This window comes from Cervus elaphus, chromosome 15 (assembly GCF_910594005.1).
Source record: "Cervus elaphus chromosome 15, mCerEla1.1, whole genome shotgun sequence".
NCBI classification, from domain to species: domain Eukaryota; kingdom Metazoa; phylum Chordata; class Mammalia; order Artiodactyla; family Cervidae; genus Cervus; species Cervus elaphus.
Window position 1 is genome coordinate 76,384,776 of NC_057829.1, and position 13,194 is coordinate 76,397,969.

Genomic DNA, 13,194 nt, shown 5'->3' on the forward strand with positions numbered 1-13,194 from the left:
CAATGCTTTCTAGCAGCAGTTTCAAGGAAAGTCTTTAGGAGGGGGAGAAACAGCTTTCTGCAAGGCTGGCATGGGTGAGTGATGCAGAGGAGCCTGCCTCTTTTCTGTTCTCATTCTTTCCTGTTTTCTGAGTTGTGAGGTGCATTTGTCCACTAACAGCATCCTGGCAACTGTCCTTTGACAAACTCCATGAGCATTCTGGTCACTTCCTGTGTGTGACTCTTTTGAAGCCCATTGGCTGCACACTTTGGCGAGAGTTGTCACCGCAAGGAGAGCTGGAGAACCTGCATGGCGCTGGGTTGTGGGATGCCACACAGATGGCTTTTTTTCCCTGGCAAGATAAGACTATATTAAGAATGATTTTATGAATAGTCTCCCTTCCAGCCTTGGCCCCCTTGAGGGCGCCCATGATTGGTCAGTTGTATGATTACAATGGGCACTAATTATACCCAGAAGCTAAGGAATAGCCAGGCGTAACTTACAAAGCCCTTGGTGATAAGGGTTTGGGATAAACACAATGAGATAAAAAGCGACTTTATCCTTCCTAAAGGACAAAGGAATTACTTCTTGAAAAATGAGCGACTTAGGAAAACCATTAAATCGAGCAACAGAAATAAAGCAGAAATGCTTCCAGTTTTTCACCGGTTAGGGGAGCACAGGCAAATGTGAATTAACCCTCTGTGGACCAGGGTGGAATCAGTAGAGGGCAGTCCTGGATGGATGCTGGGAGCACTAGGATTTCAGGGTGATCGATTCAAAATGAAGGGAATTTTCAAGTGTGGAAGTTGAATGAGGTCCTGTTTCTAGACCCCAAATATCTTCTAGCCCTCAAGAAAGAGACCCCACCTACATCCTGATACAAAGGCTTGTTAAAAGCCTGTTTTGTTTTGTTTTTAAGTGACTCAGCAGCCATGCCCCAAGACTTTGAATGGGTCTTCAGTCTGTGGCTCTTCTCTCTCGTATTGCTGTGCCAGGAACGTTCAACAGAGTCAGAAAGGCTGTATAATGATGTGCCACGCATGGGCACACAGAGACAGCACAAGCCCAGAAGGAACCTTCTGGAAGGAGGGAGATGGGAGCAGGAGGAAGACACACCGGGGGGGGGGAGAGTGGCTTGTTTTCGATGGACAGCTTGCTCTAGCGCCCGCTCTCAAGGTTGGCTTGCTTCCTCATGATTTTGGAATGACCAGGGAATCAGGTTAAGCTGGGGTAGCCCAGCTGCTGCCCTGCTCTTTCCCTTTGGAGCATCTGACACATAGACCAGGACTTGCCCGGCCTTAGTCTAGGATAGACCCTCCATGCACACAAGGGGTTTCATATCCAGGTGGCAAATGATTTTGTGGCAGCCAGGTTCATTGAGTCTGGTCCTCTTTCTAGACCCCAATTATCTTTTAGCCCTCAAGAAAGAGCCCCAGCCTACACCATGATACAAGTTCAAGTTCAATCATTTTAGACTTGCCCATAAAACTCTCTGTGGTCTGGTCTTCATTGATCTCATCGTCTACCACTCTACCTCTTGCTCACTCTGATCCATACACACGGCTTTCCTGCCATTCCTCAAACAGGACTAGCTCCTACCCCAAGACCTGCCCACTCACTCTTCCCTCTGCCTGGAACCATCTCCCCTCAGATATCTCCATGGCTCCCACTCACTTGCGTCAGGCCTCTGCTCAGAGGTACCTACTGAGTCCCGGAATACCTTGTACAAAGTAGTGACAAGTTCTCCTCCCCCAGCCTCACTCCCTTCCCTCCACCTCCCACCTTAACCAAGAAGCTCCATGAGACAGGGGTCTTGGATTCATTCACACGGCAGCCTCAAAATGTCATAAAGATTAGTGCTTAAAAAAAAAAAAAATGTTTAATCAAATTTCAGTTCAAACCCTCACATAGACCAGGTGGCCCAAATCTCCTCTCAAGCCACATTGTAAGGGAGATGCCCTTGGGAGATGTATAAGAGTATCAGCCCCTTCTTGGCTACAAAAAGGCCACACATACAGCCCATGGATATTACTGAAGGATGTGATTAAGTATTAAAAGTAGAAGATGCAGGTGATAGTCATTGCCCACTATCAACTGGCTGAGAATAACCTTCAAAGTTTCCATTTATGAGTTATTTTCATTTTTGATCTAGCCTAGCAGAAAGTGGTTTCTAGGTTTTTGGCAGAATATCAATAATTTCCCTGAATTCCACTCTCCCAAGTTGTCAGAGAAGAAGGGATATGTTTGACAGAAATAGACTTGAATAGGCAGCCCCAGTCACTGTCTTTCCCTTGAAATTTAAACCACAGCAGCACCTAAAGTGAGTCTCTTGTAGATGGAGCATAGTTGGATCATGTTCTTTTTAATCCATTCTACCTATTCCTGCCATTTGAGTAGAGTTTAATTCATTTTCTTTTAATGTAATTACTTATAAGGAAAGGCTTAGTCATTTCATTTTGCTATTCTGCAGGTCATATCTTTTTTCTTCTTTTTTTGGGCTTCAATTTCACCACTACTACTTTCTTTGTGTTAAATAGATATTTTATAGGGTACTACTTTAATTCCCTTGTTGCTTTTGCCATGTATTTTTATTTTCTTAGTGATTGCTCTGGATATTACAATTAACATCTTAATTTATAACAATCTAGTTCAGATTAATACCAACTTAGTTTCAATAGTGTTCAAAAACTGCTCCTATAAGCCTGTCCCCTCTTCATGTGGTTATTGTCACAAATTACATCTTTATGCTTTCTGTGCCCGTCAACATAGATTTATAATTACTGTTTTAGGAAGATGTCTTTTAAAGCATAGAGGAAAAAGGAAACAAGCCAAAAAGAAACTAATGCTGTGTTTTATATTTATCTATGTAGTTACCTTTAACAATGTCCTTTATTTCTTTAGGTGAATTTGAGTTATTTCTGAAAGACATTTAAGCCTGAAAGACTTGCTTTAGCATTTCTTGTAAGGAAGATCAACCAGCTACTAATTCTTTTCATTTTTGTTCATCTGAGAATGTCCTAATTTCTCCTTTAAATTTGAAGAATAGTTTTGTAAGATATAAAACTCTTGGTTGGTGTTTTTTTTTTTCATTTCAACGTTTTGAATATGTCATCCCACTGCTTTATGGCCTCCACGGTTTCTGAAGAGAAATTAGCTATTAATCTTATTGAGGATCACTTGTACAGGGCAAGTCACATCTCTCTTACCACTTTCAAGAAAGCTTTTTCATCTTAAATTATAGAGTTTGATTTCACTTTATCTCTGTGTGAATCTCTTTTGTATTTATCCTTCTTGGAGTTTGTTGAGCTTCTTGGGTGAGTAGATTAAAATTTTCACCAACATTTAAAAATTCTGAGTCATTATTTCTTCAAATATTCCACCTCCCTCCTTTTCTCTCCCTTCATTCCTGAAACTCCCATTATATATATGTTGGTATTCTTGATGGTGTCCTATGGGTCTCTTAGGTTGTTAATTTTCCCTCCTTATTTTTTCTTTCTGCACCTCATATTGGATAGTTAATCCATTTTCAAATTTTCTCATTCTTTCTTCTCTCTGCTTAACTGTGCTAGTGAGCCTACCTAGTGAATTTTTTTTTAAGCCCACCAGATACACACACATACACACACATCTTCCACAATCCTTCTGATATTTTAAATATAACACAATGATAATATATGGCTCACTTTCTTGGTGGCTCAGCAGTAAAGAGTCTGCCTGCCAATGCAGAGGTGTGGGTTTGATCCCTGGGTCAGGAAGATCCCCTGGAGAAAGAAATGGTAACCCATTCCAGTATTCTTGCCTAGGAAATCCCACGGAGAGAGGAGACTGCCTGGCTACAGTCCAAGAGGTCGCAAAGAGTTGGACACATCTTAACGACTAAAAAACAAGTGAATTATTAATTTCTAATATTGTAATTTTCAACTTGAGAACTTCCATTTGATTCCCTTTTATAATTTCTGTCTCTTAATTGATATTCTCTATTTGGTGATACATCATTCTCATGATTTTCTTTAGCTTTCTGAACATATTTAAAATATTTGATATCGAGTCTTGGTCTAGTAAACCAAGCATCTAGATGTTCTCAGGGACAGTTTCTATTGATTGTTTTTCTTTCTGAGCATGAACCATACATTTTGTTTCTTTGCATACCTCATAATTTTTTTTTTGTTGAAAACCGGACATTGAACATTTTAATGTGGCAATTCTGGAAATTATATTATCTTCCTTCTCACAGTTTATAGATTTATATGTGTTGTAGTTGTTTAATGACTTTTCTGAATTAATTTTGTAAAGTCTGTATTCTTTGTCAATTGTGATCACTGAAGTCTCTATTTCGCTGGCTTAGTAATCAGCCAGAGAGTAGAAAGAGATGTCCTTAGATGTCTAGAACAAAAAAAATACACAAACTCTCAGTCTTTGTAGATGAGTTCTGATACCTATCGGGTCATGCCTTCAACACTCAGGTAAGCAGCTGACAACTCTGCCTTAACCTTTTCTTCCTGTTTGTGCAACAATTTAAGGTCAGCCAACTATAAGACCTTAGAGACGTCTCAGTTCTTTTCTGAGCATGGATCCACCACTTGGTATGCCTGTGGCCTTCAATACTCTCAAGAAAATGCCAGAGCTTTTCAAAGTCCTTATTTCTCAAAGTATCTTATCCTCCAGCTTTTCTTCTCAAATTTTTGGAAAGTCTATTGTTTGCCCCAGCTGTTATACACTGTCCAACTAGCAGGAACTAGTACATGTCCTTATGTATCTTTGACAAATGCCCTTTGGATAACCATCTCAGCACTGGGAGAGTTCTAAGTTAGGCAAGATAATGGCAAGCCCTTTAAACTACTCCTCCAGGAAGCCACCTGACCGATCAAAACAACCAACCACAATTCTCTTTATTGTTTCGTGTTTTTGATTAATTTCCAGAATTCAAAAAAAAATTGATTCTGATGAAGTTTTTGCCAGTTTATACATCCCTTGGAAGGAGGAATGAACTATTGGGAGTTCTTAACTTATGTCAGTCTGATAAATATTTTTTAAGTACCAACCTTGTGTTCCACATTGTGCCAGGTACTGGGGATGCAGAAATGCTTAATTTCAGAGGTCATAAATTGCATCCCCAAGGAAAAGACATTTAATGTGGGATGAAGAGGGAAAATTAGAGTGATCTAGGAAAAGAAGTAAGGGAGGTATTCAGGTAGAAGGATCAGGAGGGGTGCAAAGGCCCTGAAACAGGACGAAATTGGGGAGTGGGGGATGGGAAGGAAGCAGGCTAGTGTGCTGGGCATGCAGAGGGAGGGGAGGCGATGGTACCAGATGTGATTGGAAAGGGACAAAGCAGGGACAATGTCACCCAGCATCTGTGGTAGAGATCTGGACCTTATCTTAAAAGTAACAGAAGTTGTCATAATGATCAAGCCAATGGGGGAGGGGCTTCCACACTTATTCTCTAAGACTTAAGAATGTAACCTTTCCCCTCTAAATAATGTCAACTTGATCTAGCACAGAGATCTTTCTCACCACTAGAAATAAAAACCTCATACTGGACGTTCTTAATGTCTGCAATTTAAAACAGTCTGAGATGAACTTCTGGGGATGAACTTTTGCCTTTTCAGAATGTGATCTGAAGTTTGCTCTGGACTTTCCTTACCCCATTCTTCAGCCTTCTTCTGGGAGGCAGCGTCATCGTTCACAGTTGTCATTTGTTTTTTTGTTTGTTTTTTTGTTTGTGGTGGGAGAACTTTTGTTCCCTCCTGGCATTGTGGGAGAGAGATGTCCTGTGGGCTTCTCCTCCTTGTGACACCCCAGGTCTTCTCCAAGCTCTCCTTAGATGTGTCCTGTCCCATGGACCCTCACGGCTGGTACCTGTTGGGGTGAGGCTGGGCTGGGTCCCTGCTCCTGCACAACTCACAGTGGCTTTCTGCCAAAGTCCTTGCACCCTGAAGCTTCCATTGCCTTCCATCCCCTGCTTGTGTGACCAGGTGTTCATGCACCTCTTCAGAAATAAAGACGACACCGGTATTCCAACCCAGGGGAAGAGGTGGCTTTCTTTGCCACACCCATCCTCTCGCCCATGCCCAGGAAACCACTTGGTCCCTGTTTATCCAGAATTTTTCAGTTTTACAGCTGAAAGTTCCATGCCTAGAAAATCTTTCAGTCTCAGACAAGTGAAGTCCATTGGTCACCCTATGCCCATTCCCCCTGGTGGCCAGTGGCTAGAAGTCAGGGGGCCAAGGCTATGAAGACAGAAAAGAACCCATACTGATCAGATAATAAGTGAAGTGGCCCCACCCCTAGACAGCCACAAAGCTCCAGTGTTCATTCCACTCTGGTAAGACTACAAAACAACCTCCTTGCTTGTATATTTGCAGGGGAAGAGGCTATTTGCCACATAAATGGATTTGATAAAATAAATAAATAAGTAGGACATGTGCTTTAAAGTGTAAGGATTAAGTAGCTAAGCCTTATGCCGAAGTCAGAAGAGAAACAAGAATCTTAGGTCATGTAGCGAAGTTTACGCAAACATCATCTAATTCTTATTTATTTGGTTAACACTTTGGGGCAGGAGAAGAAAGTCAAATGTTATAGTTTCAACATCAAAAACATATGTAAAGCAGTTCTTACTCGCCCGCACAGTTGATGGAAACTGCCCTGTTCGAAGGAGCGTGGAAGAATGTCTTTGTGTTTCTGAGTTTTCACGTTCTTGACTTACCAGATCAAGGACAGATGTGAATGTATTTTTCAACTTCATAACCAACAGGGAGTATTGCAACTTAAAGCAGCTGGGGGAGAAAGCCATGTATAATACAATGTTCTTTCTGGAAACTGACTTAGTGGGATGGTTACCTTGGTTCACTGGGAGGAATATGATTTGGGGGATCGAGGGGGATCCTGGTGTTAAAGGAAGTCCCTATTGTTCCCTCAAGGAAAAGGTCCCTTTTCAAAAGGATGTTCAGCTCTCTTTCTGTCCAAGGTCCAAACATGCTATGGATACCATTTGGGGCCAGGGGCCAGTGAATTTCCTACTAGATGCCAAATTCTTTGTTAAGTGCTTTACCTGTGTTATCTTATTTGATTTCTAGAATAATCTTTTGCAGAAGGTATTGCAGGTCCTCAGGCCCTTAGCCAAAAATTCTTGGGGTCTGCTGTGTTTCAGAATTAAGCCTTTTCCTCTCAGATTTTAGAAAAAGAATAATACGGGTATATAGTTCATTATGCCCCCATAGGATCAGCAGTACCACACTTTGATCAAACACATGGCTATTTTCACCTTTGGTGGAACAAACAAGTTATACATTACTTGTTATTAATGAGGGTCAGACTTCACCACTCACTGAGTTTTTGTGCCAAAAATTTAGGGGAAAAAGTTGAGGCTTTCTGTTTTCAGAGGTTTGGGGATTTCAGAATGACAAGAAGGCTGTTTGACCTGTACCCTAAGACCCAAGTGACAGGTAAGGAAAAGTTCATTCTCTGTATCTCAGTCTCTTCTAATTTTAAGCCATAATTTCTCCATTGACTCCCTCTCAGTCTTCAGCATTTGAAGTCAGCCAGTTCTTGCCTTTCTAGCCCCCTCAGCAGGACTTCTCTTGTGGCTCAGCTGGTAAGGAATCAGCCTGCAATGTGGGATACCTGGGTACAATCCCTGGGTTGGGAAGATCCCCTGGAGAAGGGAAAGGCTACCCACTCTTGTATTCTGGCCTGGAGAATTCCAGGGACTGTTCAGTCCATGAGGTCGCAAAGAGCGGGACAGGACTGAGTGACTTTCACTTTCACAGCCAGGCCTGCTTCCAGGACCACAGGCTGGCTGCTCTAGCTGAGTGTTGAGAGCCCTCCTGGATTCCTCAACTGCTCGGGGACTTGGCGTCAGCCTTCTTTTATATAAACCCACTTCTTCCTCCTTGTCTCCTAAAGAAGGAACATCACTGGGCAAACAAAAAGCAAAAATACGGCTCGTTTTTTTAAAAAATGAGACACCTACAACTCCCCTGTCTGGGATCTTCATGGCTTAAGAGCTGTTAATTGTGGCTCTAGAACATTCCATGTCTCTTGAACAGTGTTTCCAGGGCAGTAGGAAAACGTCTCTGTCCATCCACACACAGGGAGCATAGCTCAACATGTAGTAACCCCTCGCCCATGGTGGTCTCCGGAGAAAGAAACCAAAGGCTCTCGAGAGGCAGATGGGCATCTCCCAACTCTGAGGTGTGTGTGGGACCCACAGGGGACACGCACCTGTGGGCGAGGCCCAGATGAACGCTATTGGCAAAGCTCAGGTGACAAGACTGAGCGAGTGGGTGTCCCTCCTTTGCAGGAGCATCCCTGCAGATCATTGCCCCTCCCTCCTGCCTGATTTCTGGCCAAGGGGAAGCAAGGGGTCCAGAGTCGATAGATCAAAGTTAGGAGGAGTCGGGCATGTGAGGGGCCAGTGGACGAACCACCGGCTCCAGTGTAAGCCCCGAGGACAGGGTATAGGCTTGGTGGGTCCTTATTTGCAGCTCTGCAGGCTGCAAGGAGCTGGAGAACTGCCCAACTCAACTTCCGCCCCTTCAGGCAGACTGTGAATGCCTTTCAAGACATGAATCAGCCCCACTATCCAGAGAGCCAGTGGAGGAGAACTGGGGATGGAACCAAAGACACAGTCTCGCCACAGCAGGAAGAAAAGTTTTGCCCAAGTGCAGAAGCTCTGCAATGCATTGGGCTCCCCTGCTGACCCAGCTAATGTTCTAACTTTCAAAGAACAGGTAGGAGTCTGACAGGCTCACCGAAAATAGAGAAAAAGAAAGCTTCCCGAGAACTTTTAAAATCATATTTTTTTCCCTCTCCATTTCTGAAGGGACTGGAGCACACATTCTCGCCTGGGGAGAAGCTGCTCCTGAGAGGGGAGGAAGCAGGGAGGGAGAAGCAGGGAGTGAAGGGGGGAGGTGTCCAGGGGCGCTCACCAGGGCGGGGCACTGGGAAGATACCCCTGAGGGTGGAGGGCCTTCTGGCGGGGACACTATAAACAAGAGACAATACAGAAAATGCAGCCCCATCTGGCTTCCATTCACAGGATGATGGCTTCACGCCAGGCACTGTGCTGAGAGTTGGATGCAGGGACCATCGCCCTCTGTCATCAATTCTAAAACAAACATCCATTGCATATTTTTGTATCACCACAATTTGGATGTTTCTGAGTGTTCATGCCATCTCAGTATTGACTCAGAGTTTAATTGGCAGCACTTTTAGAAACCTTTCTGCAGTGGTACATAAGATCACGGTGCATCTTATAACTGAGGGCATCTTACACGTGCACAAGTCAGGTATTAGCCCATCTCACAGACAAGACAACTGAGGCCCAGAGAGATTAGGAGACATGCTGGAGGAGGCCACACAGCCAGTCTTTGAACTTGAAACAGGCTCTGCCTGGCTTTCAGTCGCTGGCTTCCAGTGGGGCGGGAGCTGGAAGTCCCAGCCCTTCAGAGAGCAGAATGTTCCCTCCCCAGGCAAGTCTGAAGATGGAGAAGGGTCATTGCAAAATCTGGCCCAGTCAGCTGGGTGCTAGGATGCGAGGGGGTAAGAGAACAGAAGGGCACAGGACTGGCTGGCCTTCAGGTCTGTGGAGTACCTCCCACAGCTCATTCTTTTTTTTTTTTTTTTTTTTGCACCCAGGCTTCTGGTTTTTTCACTGTTCATCCCTTAAACATTGGCTGATTTTCTCAATCTGCCTTTGAGTTCCATGCATTGTAACTCAGAGTAAGCAAATTGTTAAAGGATATTTGCATGGGTCTTTGTCCTTTGAATCAAGAGTGACTCATTTTTTCAGAGAAACAGTTGGGAAGTGGAAAGAGGCTGAACTTTGAAGTCAGGTACACTGGGATTGGAATCCTGGCTTTTGCTGCTTTTTTTTTTTTTTTTTTAGCAAGTTGGAAAGTTCCTTAGACTCTCTGAGCCTCAGAGTCTTCATCTGCAAATGTGAGTAATAATGACAAATACGTGGAAATAACTGTTGTGAGGATTTCCTGTATGGAAAGTACCTGAAGTATGGTAGGAGCTCTGTAAATTCAAGTTACTCCTTTATTACTACTAGTGGTAATATTGCTATGGTGATGATGGTGATGATGAAAGACACACAGGACCTTTCTCTCCATTGCCTCACAACTCTTACATTCTCCGCAGGCCCTGACACCCCCTGTGCTCTTGGCTTTCTAGTTTCTGAGTTAAGGTCCCCTTTTCTTGTCATGGGTACAGTCCTGACACTGTGATTGACACAATCCCTACTCCCACCCAGCCCTGCCCTCTCTTGGGATCCCCTTGAGAAGGAACAACTCTGAGTTGTGGGGGCCTTGACTGCCCCTGGCATCAGCTCCCCCATCACCCTCCCTCCAGCATCCATTTTAGCCCCTCTCAGCTCCCGTCTTCCCTGGACCAAGGGTCAGCACTGGGGGAGACAACCGTACAGGCTTCCCCTACAGTTTCTGGGTGTGCTTTCCTCACTGAGCTCCCCCCGGCTGCAAGAGGGAGGGCACCCATCTTGCCCCAGGAGGGTCCCTGGGCAGATTAAGCTATGGTCCTGGCCCAGGTGTTCCTGACACCCTGACATGCCCAGTCACTGCCTTCAAGATGCTCAGGCATCCTGGGGTCCAGAGCCCAGGTCCTCACTTGGGACTGCAGCTCACATTTACCTCTGCGACTGCTCAGCATAAGACTGTGAGGAAAGGACTCTGAATCTCATTTCTCAGATAAAGAAATGGAGGCCCAGAAAGGCTGAGCCTCAAGTCCAAGCTCACATAGCCATGGCGAGGACATGACCTAGATTTGAGCTCAGGGCTAACCTCAGAGTCCTCATGACCTCCTACCCTACCTTATACCCAGAGGCTCAGATCAACTGCCAGGGCAGCTGTTATCTGCCTAAAGCAGGAGAAAAGGGGGGAGGGCTAGAAAGACCATTTTGGAAAAAGAGCTCACGGAGGAAGAACAGATTGGGAAATCCAGCTGCTCTGGGACTGGACTGTGGCCGCTTTTCCAAGTTGAGAGCTGGGCCCTCAGCCGTCTCTAACTGAGTGTGGGTGGGACGTGCACCAAGGGGTTCCCACCTTGTCCCTTTGGGTTTGTTCCAGAGGAAGATCCGTGAAGCCTTTGCTGGGAGCTCCCACAAATGCGCTCAGGAAGAATATAACCATAGGAACTTTCTAGAAAAAATGGTTCCCACTCCCTCCTTGAACTGGAGCTTGTAGCTCCACTCCTGTCTGTGTTTACAAACCTGACCAAAAGAGACAGGAGAATCTCAGGAATCTTCATATAAAGATAACCATCAAATTCCAACCCCTGGAAAGTAGTAAAAAAAAATTCACTTCCCGGCCAGGGACTTGTGCAGTCCCCATTCTCCTGTTCCTTTTGCCTGAGATGCCCTCTCCCCAGCCTTCTCTATATGGGGGAATCCTAGACTTCCTTTAAGGCCCAACTGCCATGTCACCTCCTGCGATGCCATTCATCCCAGGCCCTTCCAGGAAGACAGCAAGTGCCTCCTCTGAGGTTGCAGGTGCCTTTTAGGAGCCTTCAGGAGAATTCTCAGTTTACTTCTCTGTCATCCTCAGCAGCAGCACAGTACTTGGAATACAGTAGGTGCTCAATAAATAAGGTGGCATGAATACATTCATGAATACAAACCCATTTAGCTTAGTTTCTGTTGGAAATTGCAAAGAACCCCTAAGTTAGCTCTTTGCATCAGCCGTTGCAGTACATCTCGGCTGAAGATTTATGACAGTGGCTGTAATACCAATAGAAGAAACGATTGCAGCCAAGGTCTCCACTTGCTTCTGAGGCCTGGATGGAATATCGTGTGATTTGGTCCTGGTAGCCTTGTCTTTACTGCCCTCTTGTGGCCAAAATGTTGCTGTCACATCTGAGAAAGATTGTACCGCGGCCACAGAGAAGGAGAGATTTTTGTTTCCTGTAACACTGTTTTTCGGATCCCTGAGCCTTTTTGATCCAGTCACACATACCCTGTATGTATCTGTGATCCTCCGTCCAATGGCTTTAAAACATGTTAAGATAATGCTAGATAGATAACTAATAGGGCTTGTGAAAGTAAAAAGTGAAAGTCACTCCATTGTGTCCAACTATTTTGGACCCCATGGGGTATACAGTCCACGGCATTCTCCAGGCCAGAACACTGGAGTGGGTAACCTTTCTCTTCTCCAGGGGATCTTCCCAATCCAGGGATCGAAGTGAGGTCTCCCGCATTGCAGGCGGATTCTTTACCAGCTGAGCCACAAGGAAGCCCAAGAATACTGGAGTGGGTAGTCTATAATACCTTCTCCAGCGAATTTTCCCAACCCAGGAATCGAACCGGGGTCTCCTGCATTGCAGGAGGATTCTTTACCAACTGAGCTATCAGGGAAGCACTTCCAATGGCTTGACTGGCCTTAAAGTGAGCATCAGAGACTCCAAGTGCCCACCAGCTCTGGTTTAGCACTGTGTCAAGTAACTGGCTGTTGAGGGAAAGGAAATGACACAGTGTGTGTGGCAGGTTTCTGCCCTCAAAGACCCGACAGTCTATTCATAATACCGTCACCAAAAGTGAGCAGTTCAGGGTGACGCAATGGGTCACTGTACACTAATAAAAAATCATAAAAATACCTGTATGTCAACCTAACAGTCAAGCTTCGGAATCAGACAGCCCTGGGTGTATATCCTGGTCCCACCACTTACTGCCTAGGTGACCTTGAACAAGTTACTTCACCACTTTAGACATTTCCTTGTCTGCAAAATGGGCCTAGTAAGAGTTCCTCCTTCACAGAGTCAAGATGATTAATTGAGACGATGTGTGCCAAGACCTCAGTGTGGTGCCCAGCACAGAGTAATTCCTGTAAGTGTTAGCCATTATTGTTATAGGTAAGATTTTTAATTGTCTCATGCAGATAGAGAACAGGGTGGGTTGTAATAAAGAGTGGGATAAATATACTCCTAATCATAGCCTTCTCAAGGGCAGATCTCCTTAGTGTTTTTAATTCTCAGAGCCCTTTGTAATACGGTGTTTATTAATATGATAGTGCATCGATCGCAAGATGACGCATAGGGTTGCCTTGACGCAAGGCTGCATGCAACAGGCAGGCTATCATCTGGCTCCAGCCAGAGTCTGTGTGTGCCAAGTTGCTTCAGTCCCACTCTTTAGGACCCCATGGACTACAGCCTACCAGGCTCCTCTGTCCATGGGATTCTCCAGGCAAGAATCCTGGAATAACG